This window comes from Paramisgurnus dabryanus, chromosome 4, assembly GCF_030506205.2.
Source record: "Paramisgurnus dabryanus chromosome 4, PD_genome_1.1, whole genome shotgun sequence".
Classification (NCBI taxonomy): Eukaryota; Metazoa; Chordata; class Actinopteri; order Cypriniformes; family Cobitidae; genus Paramisgurnus; species Paramisgurnus dabryanus.
In genome coordinates, this window is record NC_133340.1 from 38,590,686 (window position 1) to 38,611,803 (window position 21,118).

The 21,118-nt window shown below is 38.2% G+C and overlaps 1 protein-coding gene across 1 annotated transcript in view; it reads right to left on the reverse strand.

The window, feature by feature from the left end:
- The window catches only part of LOC135735866 (zeta-sarcoglycan), a 327,902-nt gene that overhangs the window by 247,364 nt on the left and 59,420 nt on the right, over positions 1–21,118 (reverse strand). The window lies entirely within an intron of this gene.

Sequence of the window (21,118 nt, forward strand, 5' to 3'; positions counted from 1 at the left end):
ACGACTGCATTGAAGGCATGCATTGTACTGTATCTGTGTGTGCTTTCTGGGAACAAACCCATTACATATACATTACTCATATATGTATGAGTACAGCTGTACACCCATATTATGTGTAGCGATGATAAAAAAAATTTGTAAATGATCATACACTATTTTTTTTTATTAATTTTGAGTAATCCACAGGTCTGAAAAACAAGCACTTCCCTTACGAAAATTAACCATGGTTTTACTACAGTTAAAACCAAAAAACCATGGTAACTGTAGTAAAACCATAGTAACTACAAAATAACCATGGTTTTGACAATCATGGTTTTCAAAAACCATAGTTAAACCATAGTTAGTGTAGTAAAACCATGGTTTTGCTGATAGTAATCAATACACCAAAAAACCATGGTTACTACACTTTTACCACAATAAAACCATGGTTAATTTTCGTAAGGGTTGATTAATCGCATTCAAGAGGTGTGGGGGGCTTCAAGGTGAAAAAAAAGTATAAAAAAGATTTAAAGTAATTGAAGTAAATGTTTAAAAAAAAAAACAGAAACCTCTAACAGGAATAGCTGTGTGAAGTGAAACTAAAACTAAAGCACTTTCTACATGATAGCCTTAATACAACATAATTATATTATACAGATATAGATACAATAGTGTTAAAAGGTGTTGCCCCCCCCCTCCAGATATCTTATGTTACTGCATATTTGTCACACTTGAATGTTTGAGATCATCAAACAAATGTAAATATTAGTCGAAGATAACACAAGTGAACACAACATGTTGTTTTAAATGACGGTTTTATTATTAAGGGAAAATCCAAAAGTACATCGCCCTGTGGGAAAAAGTGCTTGCCCCCTGTTAAAACATAACTTAATTGTGGTTTATCACACCTAAGTTCAATTTCTGTAGGCACACCCAGGCCTGATTACTGCCACACCTGTTCGCAATCAAGAAATCACTTAAATAGGACCTGTCTGACAGTGAAGTAGACCAAAAGATCTATAATTCCAAGATCCAAAGCTATTCAGAAACAACTGAGAAAGAAAGTAAATGAGATCTATCAGTCTGGAAAAGGTTATAAAGCCATTTCTAAAGCTTTGGGACTTCAGTGAACCACAGGGAGAGCCCTTATCCACAAATGGCGAAAACACAAAACATTGGAGAACCTTGCCAGGAATGCCCGGCCGACCAAAATTACCCCAAGAGCGCAGTGAAGACTCATCCAAGAGGTCACAAAAGACCCCATAACAACATCCAAAGCACTGCAGGCCTCACTTGCCTCAGTTAAGGTCAGTGTTAATGACTCCACCATAAGAAATAGACTGGGCAAAAACGGCCTGCATGGCAGAGTTCCAAGACAAAAACCGCTGCTGAGCAAAAATAACATGAAGGCTCGTCTAAGTTTTGCCAGAAAACATCTTAATGATCCCCAAGACTTTTGGGAAAATTCTCTGTGGACTGACGAGACAAAAGTTTAACTTTTTGGAAGGTGTGTGTGTGTCCTATTACGTGTGGCGTAGAAGTAACACCACATTTCAGAAAAAGAACATCATACCGACAGTATAATATGGTGTTGGTAGTGTGATGGTCTGGGGCTGTTTTGCTGCTTCAGGACCTGAAAGACTTGCTGTAATAAATGGAACCATGAATTCTGCTGTCTACCAAAAAATCCTAAAGCACAATGTCCGGCCATCTGTTTTTGATCTCAAGCTGAAGCAGACTTTGGTTTTGCAGCAGGACAATGATCCAAAACACACCAGCAAGTCCACACCTGAATGGCTGAAGAAAAACAAAATAAAGACTTTGGAGTGGCTTAGTCAAACTCCTGACCTCAATCCTATTGAGTTATGTTGCGGCAAGCCGGTTCATGCTCGGAAACCCTCTAATGTGGGTGAATTACAGCAATTTCACAAAAATGAGTGGACCAAAACTCGTCCACAGCGCTGTAACCAGCCGGGGTGGGGGCAGTGCTTTGGGAGCGGACTTCTCAGTTTGCTTTTGTATCATAGTACTGCTGTCATATGCCGTTCGTTTTTTGGATAACAATGTCTTTAAAATATGTTAAATGTAAATCTAATAATTACAATTCATCGGATGCAACCACAAGATGGAGAAAAATAAACATTAACCAATGATATAATTTCCTACCATGTCTAAGCCAATTAGCTCCCACCTCACATTACTTTCCACTCAATATTCTGTTCCACTAGAAAAATGTCAGATTACGAAAGTTAAACATGTTGCAAATGCCACTTCCCATATTCAAATGAGCCACAATGAGTTTCCAGTCACATCCAGACTATTATTTTAACATTATAACATTCATGCTGATCAGCTCACTGGTGCTTTGTGTTATTTTCACTTTGTTCTATCACAGACTGACAGCACCAGCAAGGGATTTCCCTGCGGTACGTCAGATCTGCAGCTGCTGTCCAAAAATGTCCTTTCATCTATAGCCGTGAAGGTCCCACAGGTTGGCACCTCACCTTCTTAAGCATCCTCTATCCTTGCTTTCTCCACATCTCCGCTTCACCCTCTGGCACTATTTAAAAAAAAACAAGCCCATTCTATTGGGGAGGGGGGGCGGCGGCGAAGACAACATGGCTGCTATCTGCTTGAAACCGGGTGCAGAATATGCGTACGCTGAGTCATAACCAGGAAGCGGTTTATAATTAACTGTCACAGCTCGGAGGAGAGAGATTCCCGCACTGGGAAGCCTGTGGAGCAGAAGACATTTCAGAAATGTGTGTGTTTTGTGTTTGTACATGAACGGTGTGATCTCGCCGCATATTGTTGGTGTAATGAGGAAACGTGTCATAAACAATCTGTGGATAGATGAAGGTTTTGTTTGGGTTTCCCCTTTGCGGAGTGCATGCGTGTGCATGGCAGGACAGTGTAAACGGTGCTGTTGGGCCACTTTCCCATGAGCACACACTGTGATTGCAAACCAAACAGAGCTACTGCTCTATCCCTGTAGATCACACACACACACACACACACACACACACACACACACACACACACACACACACACACACACACACACACACACACACACACACACACACACACACACACACACACACACACACACACACATTCACACACAAGTCCTTTGCCCTAACATAAACACATATATGATGCCCTAACCAAAGTTTCTACACACACACAAACACACACACACACACACACACACAGATAGCCTTGGTCAGGTAGTCCTCGCGATGCTGGCTGGTTTCAGGGGATTTTGCAAGGATTAGAGCCGAGTACACAGCTGATAATAACACACACACAGAGAGACACACGTATACACACAAATAGAGAGTGCTTAGCTGATAACAGTCCCCTACCCGGTTGTTTATGCCATAGGCTGTGCAGTTCCTCTGCACTGTATTTTTCTCGAGTTTGCAAAGATCTTTTGACTTTTCTCCATATGGACCTCAAGGCCAGGTCAAAAAAAATATATAAACATATATTTTTTGTTATATTGAAGGTCACCGAATTCCAGTTTATGGCATTGCAGGTTGTTTAGATTGAGGATTTCCTGCATGCAGCTGAAGTTATGTGACCCTGGACCACAAACCGAGTCACCATAAGGGTCAAATTTTTACAATTGAGATTTATATATCACCTGAAGCTGAATAATAGGTTTTCCACTGATGTATGGTTTGTTTAGGATAGGACAATATTTAGCCGAGATACAACTATTTGAAAATCTAAAGATCTGAGGGTGCAAAAATTGAAATATTGAGAAAATTGTCTTTAAAGTTGTCCAAATGAAGTCCTTAGCACCGCATCCACTCAAAAAAATTAAGTTTAGATATATTTACGGTAAGAAATCTACAAAATATCTTCAACAGAAAAATATGAAATCATTTTGACCTATACAATGTATTTTTGTCTAATGCTATACCAGTGCAAATAATGTTTTGTGGTCACAAATGGACATTGCAGCAACATAGAGTGTGTGAAATTTGGGTCCTTATATATTTGGCAAATATATCCACAGATTTTATATGAGTTGCATCGATACGTTCTAGTGTTACTAATATGGTCAATGTATCAATCAAAATTCATTTCTTGTAACACCCCTAGCAACTATTACTCTAAAAGTCATTATAAATCAGCTATCAACTGATTCAAAGGGTGTTTCTCAAATGCCAGGATGCGCCCTAGGAAGGTCATTCTGACAGTTTAAGGTTGGAGTCCTCCACAACTTTAAACACAAGAATAACGGTTCCCGCCCCCGTGGTCTTATCAAAAGTTAATACAACTTTCAATTTAAGGGATAGTTCACCCAAAAATGGAAAATGCTGTCATCATTTACTCACTCTCATGTAGTTACAAACCTTTATAAATGTATTTGTTCTGATGAACACAAAGGAAGATATTTTGAGAAATGTTTGTAACCAAACCATTTGTGGAGCCCATTTACTTCCATAGTATCCTTTTATTCCTACTATGAAAGTTAATGGGGTCCACAGACGGTTTGATTACAAACATTTTTCAAAATATCTTCCTTCATGTTTATCAGAACAAAGAAATGTATGTGGGTTTGTAACTACATGAGAGTGAGTAAATGATGACAGCATTTTCATTTTTGGGTGAACTATCCCTTTAAAGGGGACATTTCACAAGACTTTTTAAAAATGTAAAATAAATCTTTGGTGTCCCCAGAGTACATATGTGAAGTTCTAGCTCAACATACAGTATAGATAATTTATTATAGCATGTTAAAAATTCCACTTTGTAGGTGTGAGCAAAAATGTGCCGTTTATGGGTGTGTCCTTTAAAATGCAAATGAGCTGATCTCTGCACTGAAAGGCAGTGCTGTGGTTGGATAGTAAAGATTTAGGGGTGGTATTATCTAGGGCTGCAACTAACGATTATTTTAATAATCGATGAATCTGTCGATTATTTGTTCGATTAATCGATGAATCGGATAAAAAACTAAAAACAAGAAAAGCATTCATTTCCAACCCCTTATTCAAAACAGAACTAAAATCTTTAGAAAGTGCACAAACTTGTTGCTCCTTGAACACACCTGAGCTGTTACAATAATAATAAAATAAAATAAAAATGGACTAACACAAAAAAATACACATGTATGCTTTACATCTGCCAAATATATAGACTTTTTATGATGCATTTCCCATCAAGAAGCCTCTCTTGGTGGGATCAAAAAGATAGTATGTGAGTACACTCACATATAAAAGTACAAAAGTTGTCACTGGACAGTACCCTTTCAAAAAGGTACACCCTTGTAACCAAAAAGAGCATATTAGTACTTCAAAAGTACATATTGGCAGTTCAAAGATACATATTTGTACCTAAATGGTACATATTTGGACCTTTTATAAAGGGTACTGCCCCAGTGACAGCTTTGTACCTTATATTTGACTTTGTGTTTTCACTGATCGGATAGCTATCTCATTTGTTAAAACTGTTCCATTACATTTGGCCACATAAATGCGTCTTGTGAAAACGGAAAATGCGTCTTCTACTCCCGTGCAAAATGCAAATACACCATTCATTACTTCGCCTTAAAAAATGTAAGACGATGTTTATGCAACAAAAGGTGGCACTTACTGTATGATGTACTGTATGTTGGGCCGGGCACGCGCGTCTCCTTGCTCGGCATGAGCTGGAGCGCGCAGTACAGAACAGCAGGAGAGTGACGCGCGATGATTTAACATACAGGTCCATGACGGGGAAAAGCGTTCATACAACTCTCTCTCAACGTTTTATTTCTTTGTTTAATATCATTAGAGTTTGTCATTGGAGTTTTTTTTCGTTCTAGAAACTTTTTTTACTCGCTGTCGTCGCTCCATAAAGCATAAGCGTGTCGTCTTTGTTTGATTACCTCTTTGCCGGCTATAACTTCCAGGTGACACGCTTACGTTTGGGAGGAGTAAAACACTGACATGTGGTTTTCCTCTACCTTTGCTGTTTTTTAATATTTTCCCCGCCGCCCTGTAATTTCTCCGCCCTGTCTATGAGGCGCCGAACTCTGCAAGCAACAGTGCGCGAGAGAGACCGATGCTCCGTCCCAAACCGCATACTTCCATACTATATAGTAGGCGAAAAGCACTACTTCTCGTACTCTTTGCCTACTATATAGTAAGGAATTAGGCGGTTTGGAACGCAGTGCGAGTGTGTTCACTCCGCTTCGCGCTTAACTAAAGTTTTTCCTTTTTTTTTATTAAACGTCTCTGCGTCACGCGACACAACGAATCGATAATGAAATTCGTTGCCAACACTTTTAGTAATCGATTTTTATCGATTTAATCGATTCGTTGTTGCAGCCCTAGTATTATCCCCTTCTGACATCACAAGGAGAGACAAATTTCAATGACCTATTTTTTCACATGCTTGCAGAGAATGGTCTACCAAAACTAAGTTACTGGGTTGATCTTTTTCACAGTTCCTAGGTTGAACGAAGCATTTGGGACCCAATTATAGCACTTAAACATGAAAAAAGTCAGATTTTTATGATATGTCCCCTTTAAATCAGTTTTAATGTTTTTTTGAGGGCATGAAGGATACAGTTTATGCATCCTACAAAAGTGGCCGAATAAAACTGCATGAAACAAAGACTGCCTTTAAAGCATCCTTCTGACTGAGATGTCCTTCAACGATGCGTGATGACGTGGCAGCTGAGATATGTAGCCTTCCTCACTTTTGAGAAACACCCAAAGTAAGTTTCACAGTAGCATGTTGCTAACAACACAGCAAAACATTTTGGTAGTGAATGTCTTACACTGAAGTTTGTTACAATGCATTCTGGGATTGCATTCTGCTTATTTATGCTACTTTCGAACCAAAACAGGACATGCTGAAAAGCAGCATTATTATGCCACCTACATTTTGAGACAGCCTTCTTGTAAGAAGGTGTCTGTCTAGGTAACCCTGTCTAGCTAGGGCCCTAACAAGACTTTGCATTGGACATGCTGTCTCTCACTCAGATGCTTACCTGACCTCCATACCCTTCATATTTATGTAAATGTTTGAGTGACGGTAAAATAACAATATACCGCAGTCTCTAGGGGACAGTCCATTACCCACTTCGCACAATCATAGAAGGACTATGTATATGATCACAAAAAATCTTTTTTTATGAACAGGTCGGTTGCTTGAGTTGGTTGGGCTGGAATCTGAAGATAACAGGCAAAGCTGACCGTATGTATTCACTGCACACCGCACTGAAGCACTGCTTCACACTCTCTGAATAAGGAAACTGTGCACAGTGTATAGAATGTGGTATGGAGTATAGAGAGAGAGAGACGGAGGGGTGAGAGTTGTGTCGGGAAGTTGTTGAGGTTTGGCTTAAAGAAGTTGAGAGGAAATAAGAGGCGACAAAAAAAACGTTAACATACTGACGCTGAAAAACTGATGTTGTTTACATTGTGGGGAAAATCAATGGAAGACCACCACCATTAACTTTTACACATACAGTTAAAAGATCATGTAAACAGGACTACTTTTAAAAATACTAGTATATTTTTCCTGCCAATTTACCAGTAACAGTATATTCACACAGTGCGAAATTGTTAACGCTCGACGGAAGGCTAGCCTGAAGAGTGGCTGCAACACATGCGCCAGTCTTGCATGAACGCTCACACGAGGTTATTTGCAAATGGCGATCTGATTGGCTGATGCACGCATTGGCACTTGAAAAGTTGAGAAATGTTCAACTTCTGCGGCGTGCAATGGTGATGCGAAGTTGACGGATCCACAATTCAGTTCGGCAACGCATGAAGCCCCCCATTAAAAGTAAATGAAAAGCTTTACGCTTATGCCCTGTGTGAATGTAGCTCCAGATTTTCCTGTCTTCCTGAAACACACAGATTTTGTACAAAACTGTCCCTGAATGGCCAGCTAATCTGTACGTTGTGATTGGTCTGAATACCTCTGACGTCAGCCGGAAATGTGACGCTCCTTACCATGTTTGAAAGATTCGTGCACAATGCAATGCTAACAGGAGTTAAAGGTAGGGTAACACATTTTGAAAAATGCTAACGGTAGCCGCCTAGCAATGAAATCCCGATCCCACCCTCAAGTCAAATCGCCATCTAAAGTCACGCCTTTTTCCAAACACATGAACACGCACAGATCAGACGGTCACGTCTCATGTCTCATTCAGCAGTGAGAAAACTTTGCAGTACAAAGTCGAATAACACTTCCAAAATAACCAAACAACTGGTTTACATTAGTTTAAGCACACGTTCGGTTGTGTAGACGTAGTAACTATATCGTTATGCTAATCCGTAAACGAACACAAATTTCATAGGCAACACAATGTTTCATCAAAGTAGAATATCTGAATCCATCTCAGTACAAGCATATCGCGTACCTACCTTAACAAAATGAACAGTGCAACGACCCTTTCAGACCCTTTGCCTCCTGCAGCTGTTTCATCTCGTGGTAAAGCAGTGAAGTTACCGATGTTAATTTGGGTTTTTGCTCTTGCTGATCCAGGCAGTTTTTGCTGTTGTTGTTATAAAAGATGTCTTTCATTGTGTGCCTTCTGTGTAGGTTGTCAATTCAGCAGAGAAGTTTGCTGTTCTCACTGTTTACAGACAGGAGGTGAGCGCACGTGAACGCGCCGATGACGTATGGTGTCTGCGTGGACTCGCTGCGCGGTGGGCATTCAAATTACGCTTACGTATGTGGGACAAAAATGGAAACGTCCGTTCGGACCGAAATCTATGATTTGTTGAAAATGTTTTGGTCCTACGCCTTTCACAGATGACATAAATTTCTACAAATACATTTAAACAACTTAACACAGTGATTGCTATCAGGATGTGAGGAGACTTTTAACCAGCATAACAAAAAATGTTTCAGGATCAAATCTTTTACCCTACCTTTAACTTACAGGCTGTGAGTCCAAGTGTGAGGAATCTTGACAATGTCGGTCTTGTCTACGTCATCAATCCCAGGTAGTAACTGTTGGCTACAATCCGTGTGTTTGTTGTAGTCCAAGAAAAGATATTTACATTGGAGACGATAACTTGCATCATCATTTACTTTGGGGTCTGTACCTTTTGCTTATCATTAACATGACTAATATACACTTACACACCAAAGGAAATTTTATAACGTGAATCAGACAATAGGTGCTCTTTAAATGCATTAGAAATGCTGTTTTTTTTTTTGGTTTTTAGGCAAATAACAGCACAAAAAAAACAGAACAAATCGTGTGTTAGTTAAATTAGTTATTTTATTTATTTGTCCTTTCGAAATTCTCTTTGTATCTGTGGCACTCCATTAATATCCAACACCATAACTGACAATACGAACGAGCACATTCAATTATGAACAACATCAAACAATAATACTCCGAACAAACAGGATCACAGCTGAAATAACAAGAGTTTGTGTAGCAGAGCTATAGTGCAGGGTATGAAATATATTTGTGTTTGAGCAGTACGTATAAATGGTACCCTATACCTTGGTCCAGATGGTAGCAGTTCATATTCACCGTTAAAGGGGATGTAAAACATCCCGGAGAACTGCATGGCTTTTCCTCACAACTCAAAATTCATACGATGTTGTCAAATGAAATTGTTTAAAACTATCAGTCTGTATCAGTCGCTTCACTACAATCACAGCTATCACAGTTGCCCTTCCTTATCATTTACTTTTTGGGATAAGTATAATCAGAAAAGAGTAAAGGTCTCTTTACTCACATTCTTACCAATGACCCTTCAGATGTGACACAGTGGTTAGTGTGCGTGCCCATAGAAAAGAAAAACCCCAAGTCAGTTCTTTTTAAAATCTATGTTGTTTCTTCCAGATAGCAATGAAATTAAACCGATATCAAATTGAAGCTTTCACTGATGTCTCATGAATCCAGATGTTTCTCTGAGAAACAGACCCTAGTAAATCACGAGCTTTCAAACGACAAAATTTCTCATCAATATCTTACAATGCAAGCATCATAAATCTGGCATATGTCCCTCTTCTGTCTACCCTGCAAGTGACACTGCAAAACAGCCCAGACCACTGCTGTGGTTAGTAATTCACCTACTGCCTCACTGAATACCCAGCCATTACAACTACACTGAAAATGTTGTGATAAATTGTTATTCCTATGCAGTACATAAAAGCCAGTGCCCGGCTGCAAGAAAGTCCTTAAGCTTAAAAAAATCCCTTAAATATAATGTTAAGGGTACCCTTAATAAAAATGGGTTGCAGGAAAAAACCTTGAGTGTTCACTTAGGGAACCATAAGGCTGTCCATAAGTATTTACCTTTAAATGCAAAAGTATTACCTTAAGTTCTGCTATGCGCTGCTACAAAGTCCTGAGTACCCATTTTCCCTTAAAAATTTAAGGGACTATAACAGGTCCCTTAACGTCACACGCGATGGCTGATTTTATGATTATTTAAGAAAAGGAAGTACCAACGTGCATTTCTAACGATCGAAATAATCCCTTAAAGAAAAGTGATGCGCATTTATTAGGAGAAAAGCGGTTTGATCGTCCGTCAATCTAAAGTGTTCAACTTTGAATTACTTTGAGGTTTTATACATTGCAGTACTTTACAGTCTGTTATTTGCGACATTTTCATTGTACACAAATCTGCCGTCTGTTGAGCTGCGTGCATTGATTTGTTTACGCCAGGTGTAGTCAACGTCGGTCCTGCAGATTTTAGCTTCAACCCTGATAAAACCTCGCCTACCTGTAGTTTTCAGGTGACTCTTTAGACCTTGATTAGTTGTTCAGGTGTGCTTGATTAGAGCTGGAGCTAAACTCTGCAGGACATCGGCACAAAGGAACGATGTTGCCTACCACTGGTTTAAGCTGTGAGATTTTGTAACTATAGCAACCCCTTCTCCATTCCCAAGTTTTGGCAGAGACTACCGTAAAATACTTAGTACAAACATTTAGGTAAGGGTGACAGTTAAGACCTTTGTTGCAATGCTCTTAAAGAAATCCCTTACCTCAGGGATTTTTTCTCCCTCAGGGAAACCCTCACTTAAGGAGTTCCATGCAGCCGGGCACTGGATTCACAGACAAGGCTTAGCTAGAGCCAGGACTAGACCTAAGTTATTAAGTTGTTAGAAAAAGGCGTTTCTGGTGTGTATCGTAAGACAAATGAATGGCACATATTTAAAGATTTGTCGGTGCAAGTTATTTTCTGTTGAGAGATCTCCAACATGTGTTTTAGCCTAGGACTAGCCGGAAACCTTGAATGCAAAACCGGGGGAATATGACAGATGCCAGGTTTAATAATAAAAATGTTTACAAAGTTCCAAAGTTTACGTTATGACATTGTTAGCACGTCCCCTTGCAACAGTTAAGTAACCTCATTACCGCCAACCTGTTCCAACATATGTCGGCTTCTGTGCATTTTCATAATTAATTGTTTATCAATATCGTTAAACAGTACAAGTGAGAAAGTGAGATGGTGTCATCTACATATTTTTTTGTAACAATTTGGCTAAATTAATATTGTTAAAGTTTTTTGTGGTTGTCTTTTTGGTAAATTAAACCTTTTTTACAGCAGCAACGACATAAACAAATGCTTTTGTGGACTAAACGCAAATTCCTGTAGACTTCCACATAGAATCAATAACAACAGTCCCTTTACTGATAACAAGGGAAATACCGTAAATGGCAAGTAAATTACCTTTGATCATATATCATATCTAACACGAATAAACTATTACACTAAGCTAACGTTATTGTGTAAAATTAATGCATACAATGTTATCTACAGGTACTTGAATTCTTGCCTGGCCGCCAAACCTTTTCACACAGTTGTGATCCACGCTTGTCATCTTTAGCAAACCAAAACATTTAATTTTTGACAAGAGTTTAGCCACTAGCCAGAACGATAAATAAATACAGACCGGAAGTTCACTTCGGTTCGGGCACGTAACTGCGTCAAGGCGTGTGCGAACAATGAAGCCGTCTATATGATGTTTGTTCATTTTACTTTGATGTTACATCAATGTAATTTTTATAACATTTTCCTGCTGTTCTAAGCCACATTAAAGTACTGTAAAAAGTTTAAAGGTACTAAAGAGGATGTTTTGTTTTATAAATGTTTGCAATATTACTTGAAACTGTCTTTACTAACTGATAAAAGAGTATGTATAGGCGCACTGAAAGTAATAATATTAATATACGTCATCTGTGCACAAGATAGGGCCTTAAACACATGCGCTCATTTCACAAACTCAGTAACGGTCCTTGGATTCTCAGATATATCAACATCCTCTTTCGCGCCTTAAGTTCGAGTTACTTAACAATTACTTAAATCGGTAACGCTTAAAAATTTTACGTTTTTTTAAGTGAAAATTTTACGTTTAAATAGTTAAGGTGTTAGGTGTTACCAACTGAACTCTTGAACAAATACTCATTGAAAAAAAATGTTTTGGTTACCTAAAGACGAGGGAAGACGGCGATCATGGATCACCGTTGTGTGAAGGGAGGTTTGGCAGCCGATCTGTATTTAAGATTGTATACATTAAATAGTACACATTTTACATAGTAAAGTTAGCTCAGTGTAGCTTTTAATACACTTTAGCTATGATTTGAAGGAAATCTACTTGTTGTTTATTTTGCTTGTTGTTTATTTTGCTTGGAATGAGATATGAACTACTCAAATCTGATATTTCATTAAGTATGTTTGTAAGCTTGTTGACTTGAACTACTGTAGTAGCTTTCATAAATAATGTAATGTGGCCTGATTATATTTTGGTACTTTCACTTTTCAAAAATGTAATTAAAACACACCAAATGCCTTACTTTAAAACCAAAATATTCTACAAACGTAGCATATTGTGTTTGCGCAGTCTAAACAAAATTTTTAATGAAAAACATTTTGGGCTTCTGGGAAGTTAACTACTTTCATTGTACTTACGAGCATTTTCGTGAAACCCCTGGTGTGTATCTGAGCCGGCACACAAATCAAAAAGCGCTGGCTCCTCTTCACAAAATTAGTCTTTTGTCATTGTCCTGCTGTAATAAAATGCCACTGGCTTATCATAAAATTTAAGACAGCAGAATCTCTCTGGCTTTGCATCAATTGTTACACAATGACTAGAGTCTAAAAATACTTTCTCAAACAGTCTCTTGCATGAAATATTTCTGCAAATGCATTAGAGGTATCCTACCGTTCAATTGTTTAAAGTCACTTACACATAGTTTATTCATACTTTGTTACAATAATTTTACACTGGGAATTATGTAAGGTAAATAAGTAACTTTGGGAATTTGTTGTGACTACAAAAAAAAAAAGAATTAAATTGTGTTATATTTTAGTATCAGCAAAGTAGTTTGTAGAAATAAAGCTTTTAGTTTTAATCAACTTTTTGGGGATCTCACCCTGAGATATTTTTAAAATAGTTTTTAAACAGTTCCTATCTTATTTGTTGCTTTATCTTCATTATTGCGTCCAAATCATGTGTTTTAAAAACATTTAAAATAAAATTCTAATTGAAAAAAAATTGTCACAGTTGTGTTTTTTTTCTACAAGATAAATTTAAATCCTAATGGATGGAGATGTCTTGAAAGGAAGACAAGGGAAAATAATAAGATTTAAAGAGAAAAGAAATTAGTGTGTGTGTGTGTGTGTGTGTGTGTGTGTGTGTGTGTGTGTGTGTGTGTGTGTGTGTGTGTGTGTGTGTGTGTGTGTGTGTGTGTGTGTGAGCGAGAGAGAGAGAGAGAGAGAGAGAGAGAGAGAGATGAAGGAGGCATTGACACTGCAGTCTATCAATTTAATGTGGTGCCAGCAGGAGTTTCACATCTGTTAGGGATGAGGCCACGTTCTCCCTCTATATCTTGCTGTCTCTCGCCCTCTCTCCCCTCATCCCTTTCTTTGTCCAGTCCCTTCTTTTTTCCCTTCGACAGGAGCAGGACTCATTATGCTTTTATTAGGACAGACTTGCCAGAGGTACGTGTGTGTGTTGGTGTGCCTGCCTTTACAATGACATCACTAAGTCAAAATGTCATTTTACAGTGGGATGTGACTGCCGACAGTTTTTCCTGTTGTAGTTCTTGTCCTTTTCGTCCTTTTCGTGTACTGCACTGTTTCTACACTGCCAAACAATATGGTGACAAGCTGCCCTTTTGACCCACAGTGAGCCCATGCAAAATATGCATGCGCGCGAGAGAAAGATAGGGTCGAGCGACAAACATGTCCATCACGTACAGTCAAGAAAGCTGGATGGATTCGAATCTAGAATCGCTTTTGTTTGCCATTCGACCAGGGCAGGTGGAAGTGTCTTCAGTGATGTCAACATGAACTTATCACAGTGACACACAGCACAACAGTGATAAATCATGACTCGCCCTGTGGGGTCTAACCAGCAACGTTTCGATTACCAGTCTCATTCACTTGTGCTCTGGGTTTTCCTTGCACAAAAATAATAATCATTCTAGGGCACAGAGGCAAAGATATTGTATATAAGAAGATTGGGCACTGCTTTTACCATGTATACACAATTTGGTACCAGTTAAAGTCTGGGTTATAAAACGGTTAATTGTACTTTTAAAGGTTCACAATAGACTCTTAAGGTACAGTAATATACCTGAAAAGGTACAACATTGTATTCTGTTTAGTATACCTGTAAAAATACAAAAAACGGAAACCTAGGGTACCACCCCAGCGACAGAAAATGTATAGTTTTGCACCTTTTTTCTGACAGTGTGGGGACAATGCAGTAATGCTCTGGCAACAGATGTCCCGCCTTCCAGTGAAAATAACCCCAATGAATAAAGACTGACATACTCTGGGGAAAAGGTTCAAAACAGAGTCTCTTGCCAGCGTGTCCCAAATGCCCGGCAAATGATACAATATTGAAAAAAGTGTTTAGCCAAACTTAAGAAACAAAAGTTATGGTACAGTTGATGGCTTAATTGTTGGTCTGAAATAGGGTTGGGCGATGTCCCCATAAATTGGCAGTTGACGATGGTTACGTAAACCATCGCGATGGACGATGATATCGTTAGGCGGGGGGTATTTTAATTTTTCGTTATTATTCGTTATTATATAATTTTTATTCGTTATTTTACTTTATTACTTCCACTTAAGAAGAGTTGTGCACTTTTTATTTTAATATATATTTTACATAAATACTATTCTGTACTTAAAATCTATAATTTTGTTATTTTACTATCCCAACTAATGTCTCTTTCCTATAGGTTGCACATAAGGGGAAAAGGTAGCTTTAATCCACTGAAGAAGAGTTGTGCATTTTTAAGCACCTTTTAATCTCTTTACATAAATATTTTTTTCTATTAAAAGCTATAATTTCATTATTTTACTAACCCAACGACTCCTCCGCGCTTTCCAAATTTTGCACGTAAATATCTGCGCATATGTGCCACCAGTACTCCGTCAGAGAGCGGGTCTTCAGCACCGCGGGGAGCAGCCAGCACTTCAATCCGCAGCTTATTAAAACTAGACAAAGTGAACAGGGCCAGACACATCTAAATTTAAACATGGTCTGTGTATGTAAATCCCGCGTTTCGGTCGGAGTGTTGTTCCCGTTTTCTTGTTCTTGACGTTCCCTGAATTCTGGGTTTATATCTTAATCTGCCGCTTCAGTGCAGTATAGCCTCAATGTAACAATGAGCACGATCTCCCGAGACACTACAAAAGGCTACTAATAAATGATTAATATGGGCTGTTTTCTTGTACAAAATTAAATATTTTAAGATAAATGTACAACATGTAAAAAGACAAGATTCTAGCAATGTCAAGATTAGGGATGGGCATTTTCCAGTAATTTACTAATTTTTTTAATATTTAATTTTTCGAATATTTAAGCTCTTAAAGAACGAATATTCGTTTATTTAAATTATGTTAATTAAGACATGCGTGTTTTGTATTTTTCATTTTGTCATAATTTCACAGAAGGCTTATAATTAGGAAATATCCACAGCAAGCTAACTTATATTTAATTATTGCCATTAAACTGCCATGTGCAGTTATCCGGTTAATTTTCGAAAGAGCACTGCAAATAATAAATGTTCTCCGTTTCATTTCGTTCTCCGTGTCTGTCTCTTTATTAACAAAATAAAGTAGACTTTATAACAGAAAGCTTACAAATCTCTCATGATGTGTTGATTCGGGCGGCGGAGAACAAACGTTTAATAACACGTGAGCCCTCACTGAGCCAGTGGCCAAATACGGCGCGGCGGGGACAAACCCGGAGATAAAAGGAAAAACTTAAATTCGTCTGCAATCTGCATTGCCAAACAATCTGAAATACATACAAATTAATGTTCATGTATATTTTACATTTAAGTCTGTAAAAGACAGTATAGATTAAGTGAAAAACCATTAAATAAGTTGTTACCCTTTGGTGGCACATTAAAAACAAACAAACATTCGAATAGCATTTTTTAAATTCGAATTATTATTGCCATTCGAATATCCGTGCCCATCCCTAGTCAAGATCAAATGCCCGACATTTCACAGACTAACACACGTCACGTCTCACGTCTTTTATTCAATTCACGCAAAGATATTAGGTTAACTATAGTCTATATAGAAGAGAGTAAGTGTATGTCGACTCGCAGCGGAGTGGGGAGGGGGCGTGGCATCACGATGGTGTCTCTCCATCGTGATGTCAGTCAACCATCACGATGGACGATGATATCGTCTATCGGCACAACCCTAGTCTGAAATATGTTGTTTAATTGTGATTTAAGCATGTGATTTTAGAAATATCTGTACCCTTTCAGGTAGGTAAGACTTTAATCTTGCATGACTGAATATCTGCCCTGAGGCATGCAAACATGGCCGCCTAGTGGTGCCCCTAGTGACCTTGCTACAGGTCACTGGGCGCACCACTAGGCATCCTTGCTACAGTTCACAGAGTCAAATTAACCAATAGACACATAGCCATATTCTTTCATTGTTTAAAGAGACTTCTGTACACTATTTCACAGCCCAAAACATAAAGTCTTGTCCAATAGGTAATTTCGCTTTTACGGACCCTTTCTTTTAACCAGAACCACTATAATTAAAGCTAGAAGTATAGTCCTATTATTATGCATATGCAAGGGCGTACATTGTGCCTGGAGCAAGTTTCGTTATCAGAATAGTACGCGCATGGCAGATTTTTATAACCGTGTGTACTTTGTACGCGTATGTTGCACATGCGTGAACAGTAGAATGTTGTATGTAGCCAAGAAGATGCATTTTGTGTCGAACGCCTGCGTACACGTACGAGTCAAATAAACTATGCCTTGCAAGGTTGTGCGTTTGAAAACGTACTATACTCAGGGCTTAAAGGGCAGTTCTTCCTGATCCCATGTTTAAACCCTAGTTAGTGTGTATTGTTGCTATAATAGCATAAATAATACCTGTAAAATGATAAAGCTCAAAGTTCACTGTCAGGCAATATATTTTCTTTAACAGAATTCGCCTTTCAAAGCCTAGAGCGAACGGCCGGATGGACTACAGCCCTCTACTTCCTGTTTTAATGACATCACTAGAACAGTTTTTTGACTAAACTCCGCCCACAGGAATACATCAGTCGCCAGCTAAGCTTACGACAAGCTAAGCTGCTATCGAATTACAACACACTAAACAAACTACACAGCAGAAATCATTACGTATTTCTGAAGGAGGGACTTCATAGAACAAGGAAGACATCAGCCCGTTTTAAGGACAGTAAAAACAGCACTCTACAGGTAAGTAAATTGTGTGAAAAATACTGCGTTTTTTTTACACGTGAAACATGAACACATGTGGTATTGCGCACTGTAAACACAATCAAAGCTTCAAAACACAGAAAGAACAGGACCTTTAAGAATATTTACCCCTTAAGATTTAAAGAATTTCACAGCATCTTTGCATGTTCACAGTCCCATTTTGAATACTTAACATTGTTACATTTAAAATAATTTTCTTTAAATTTCCGAAAATAGTCCCCTTGGTTACTTGGTTACTAGAAAATTGCAACTTTTAATTAATACAAGATGTAACTACAGAAGAGTCAAGCATTAAATCGGAAAAATATCGAAACTCTTTGATTATTTTTTAGCACGATGCTAACGGTCTAATCAGATTCAATGGATTGTGCTAAGCTATGCTATAAGTGCAAGCGCCAGATACGGAGATCGGCTGAATGGATTCCAAAATGGTAAGAATCAAATGTTTAACTCTAGGGGAGCTGGAAAATGAGCATACTTAAAAAAAAAAAATGGAATGTCCCTTTAAGGTTATAGCAATAATGGCGAATAACAATTTGAAATGTAAGTGTTACCGTGTTCTCTTGAGGGCCAACTTGACCTTCAGCCTCCACAGCTGAAGCTAAAGAAAGCCTTTTAAAAAGTGGGTGCCGGCGGCTTTTAAGGTAGTGAAGTCCAAACGAGTGAATTTTATCTCAGAATATCCAGTTTTGCTCAGAATTCTGTCATATTGTGAAAGTAAAATACCTTGCTTATGACACCAAATATTAACTTGAACCACAGTTTGACAGAAAGAATTAAAAAAATGATGTATGGAATCAGTATGATTCTATATATATTTTTTATATAGAATCAGAATTAAAAATGCTTTATTGTCAAGTGTGTGAGAGGAATCGAAACTATAAAGACACAATAATGCAATGAGAAATGCAACATGTAGGAGAGTTAAGGGTAATTTGAATAAATATAAATTAATTTACATATGTAAGATATGCATGTGTGAAAATGTTGGTGAGGTAATGGCTTGTGCTTCATCATTTCTCATTCATCTATACCTCCCTCTCTTTCTCTATCAAGCTCACCCTGTAGATAAAGCTCTAAGGGACTTTCAGTAGAAATAAAATGGTGACAAGACATCATCATTTTTCAAACGGGTTCGAGAGAAGACAGGATCAACAAGAGAACGGCCTCTCACTTCAGTCCATAGAGAGATGACTGGGACCTTTATCTCTCTCTCTCTCTCTCTCTCTCTCTCTCTCTCTCTCTCTCTCTCTCTCTCTCTCTCTCTCTCTCTCTCATAGTTTGTGAGAGGTCGAATTCAAGCCCACTACACTGAAGGTTTCTGAAACTTTCAATCACAAGTTCGCCCCAAAAGTCTCAAAGCCAAGCTCTCTTGTCTCCACAACCGAGAGAGACAGTGACACTTTTCTATTTTTCATGCTCTGAAGAGAAGGAATGAATGCTGGCTTTCTTTTTTTCCTCAACTGCTTATGGTGGGGAGATGAAAGCACTGAGATCAAACATTTCATGTAGCTGATAGAAAGAATGTGTGGGGATAATCAGAACCTTTACCATTATTTCTGTCCTCTGTCCTGTTTTGCCTTCTAATACAGCTCACATTCTTCTCAGTGAGATCATTGAACCTCAGGACCACAGCATGCGACAAAAGTGAAGGATTTAAAGGATCTGACCAGACCGATGGCGGCACCAGGAGCTTCTTGGTTGGGGTTGTGTGGAGCTCATGAAATTAGTAGCCAAAAACATGCACGTTAGATAAAAATCAAATTGCCCCTCCCCCAATGTGTTTATCGATTATAGGGTAAAACAATGTTATTTTGTGTATTTGGTATAATACAATGTGTTCGTGTGGTTTATGGTTAAAAAACAAATTTATTTTCCACATACCGTACATTTTTATGACTCCAGAATTCCCTCTCTTCCTGAAACGCATTGATTTTCTACAAAATTCATCGATTTGAAAAGAGCTGTGTCCCTGATTGGCCAGCTAATCTGTACGGTGTGAATGGCATGAATACCTCTGACGTCAGCAGGAAATGTGATGCTCCTTACCATGTTTGAAAGATTCGCTCACAATGATAACAGGCTGAGAGTCCAAGCAGGAGGAATTATTTTAATTTCAGTCTTGTTTACATCACCAATCCCAAAAAGTAAACTGTTACCTACAATCCATGTGTTTGTTGTACTCCAAAAACAGAGATTTACATTGGAAACGATAACTCGCTTCATTGTTTTCTTTTGGGTTTGTACCTTTTGCATATCGTTAATATGTACTAATACACACTTACACACCAAAGGAAATGTAAAAACGTGAATCAGACCATAGTTGCTCTTTAACTTGTGTGAATTACCTTGTATATGGATTAACCGGTTTTCACCATAAATATACTCATAGACGCTGGAATGGACGCTGCCATATCACTGCTTCTGGCGGTAGTTTTTGAATGAATGTACACACAGGATATAAGATTTACAACAGATTGTGATCACTTTTTCCTCATATAAATCGATCGTTGACCTCGGTACACTTTTTGAAATGAAAATTGTTGGGTTAATGTGTAATATAAATTAGTATAATAACAATTAATCCCAGCAGAAAATCATATCTCAGTATATTTTGGGGTGGTTTCCCAGACAGAGATTATCTTAAGCTAGGCCTTAGCTTCATTAGGAAATATAACTAGTTTTAACAAACCTGCCTTACTTTAGTCTAGGACTAGTCTAATCCTTGTCCGGGAAACTGCGCGTAATCATTGCAAAATTATATCCCAATATATATAATTTCATACCCCAATACATTATTCAACTGATGACTGTAGAGGTGCTAATTTAGTAAAAGCGTCCATGGGTCGTATTTGTGTGCGCATGGGCATCGGAAGCTAAAAAAAATGTGGGCGGGTCCAAAACATTTATTGGAGCAGATGCCACTTTCTTGTATTCTGGTGCCTTTTAATTAAACAATTGCTTTTAGCCTTAACCCTTTGCTGGCCTTGTTCTGTCACAAGTTCAGTAGGCGAAAGTAGTGAAAACATAATAAATTAGATAAAAGTGAGTGGGTTTGTCACACCCACATATAATGGTTCCAACACCCATGAGGGGTCATAATGGAGACACAAGCTAAACAATCGTATGGGTTGAAGGATAGGTTGAAATAAAAGATTTATTTTGTTCTAATGAATATTTTAATAAGGCATATTCAAGATATTAAAGGCACAGTTAAACTATTCAAACTATTTACCACATTAGATGACCATGAAATGATGCAGTCTCTTTCTGAAAAAAAAAAACAATTCTATAGATATGATTATTTTGGTCATCACTAAAGCTTTAAAGGTGCAATGTGGGACTTTTAGAAGGATACTACATAACTATATTATCAGTGGTGTGTAAACACACATAATGAACTGTATTGTTTTTATTAGCTAAGAATGAGCCGTTTTTATC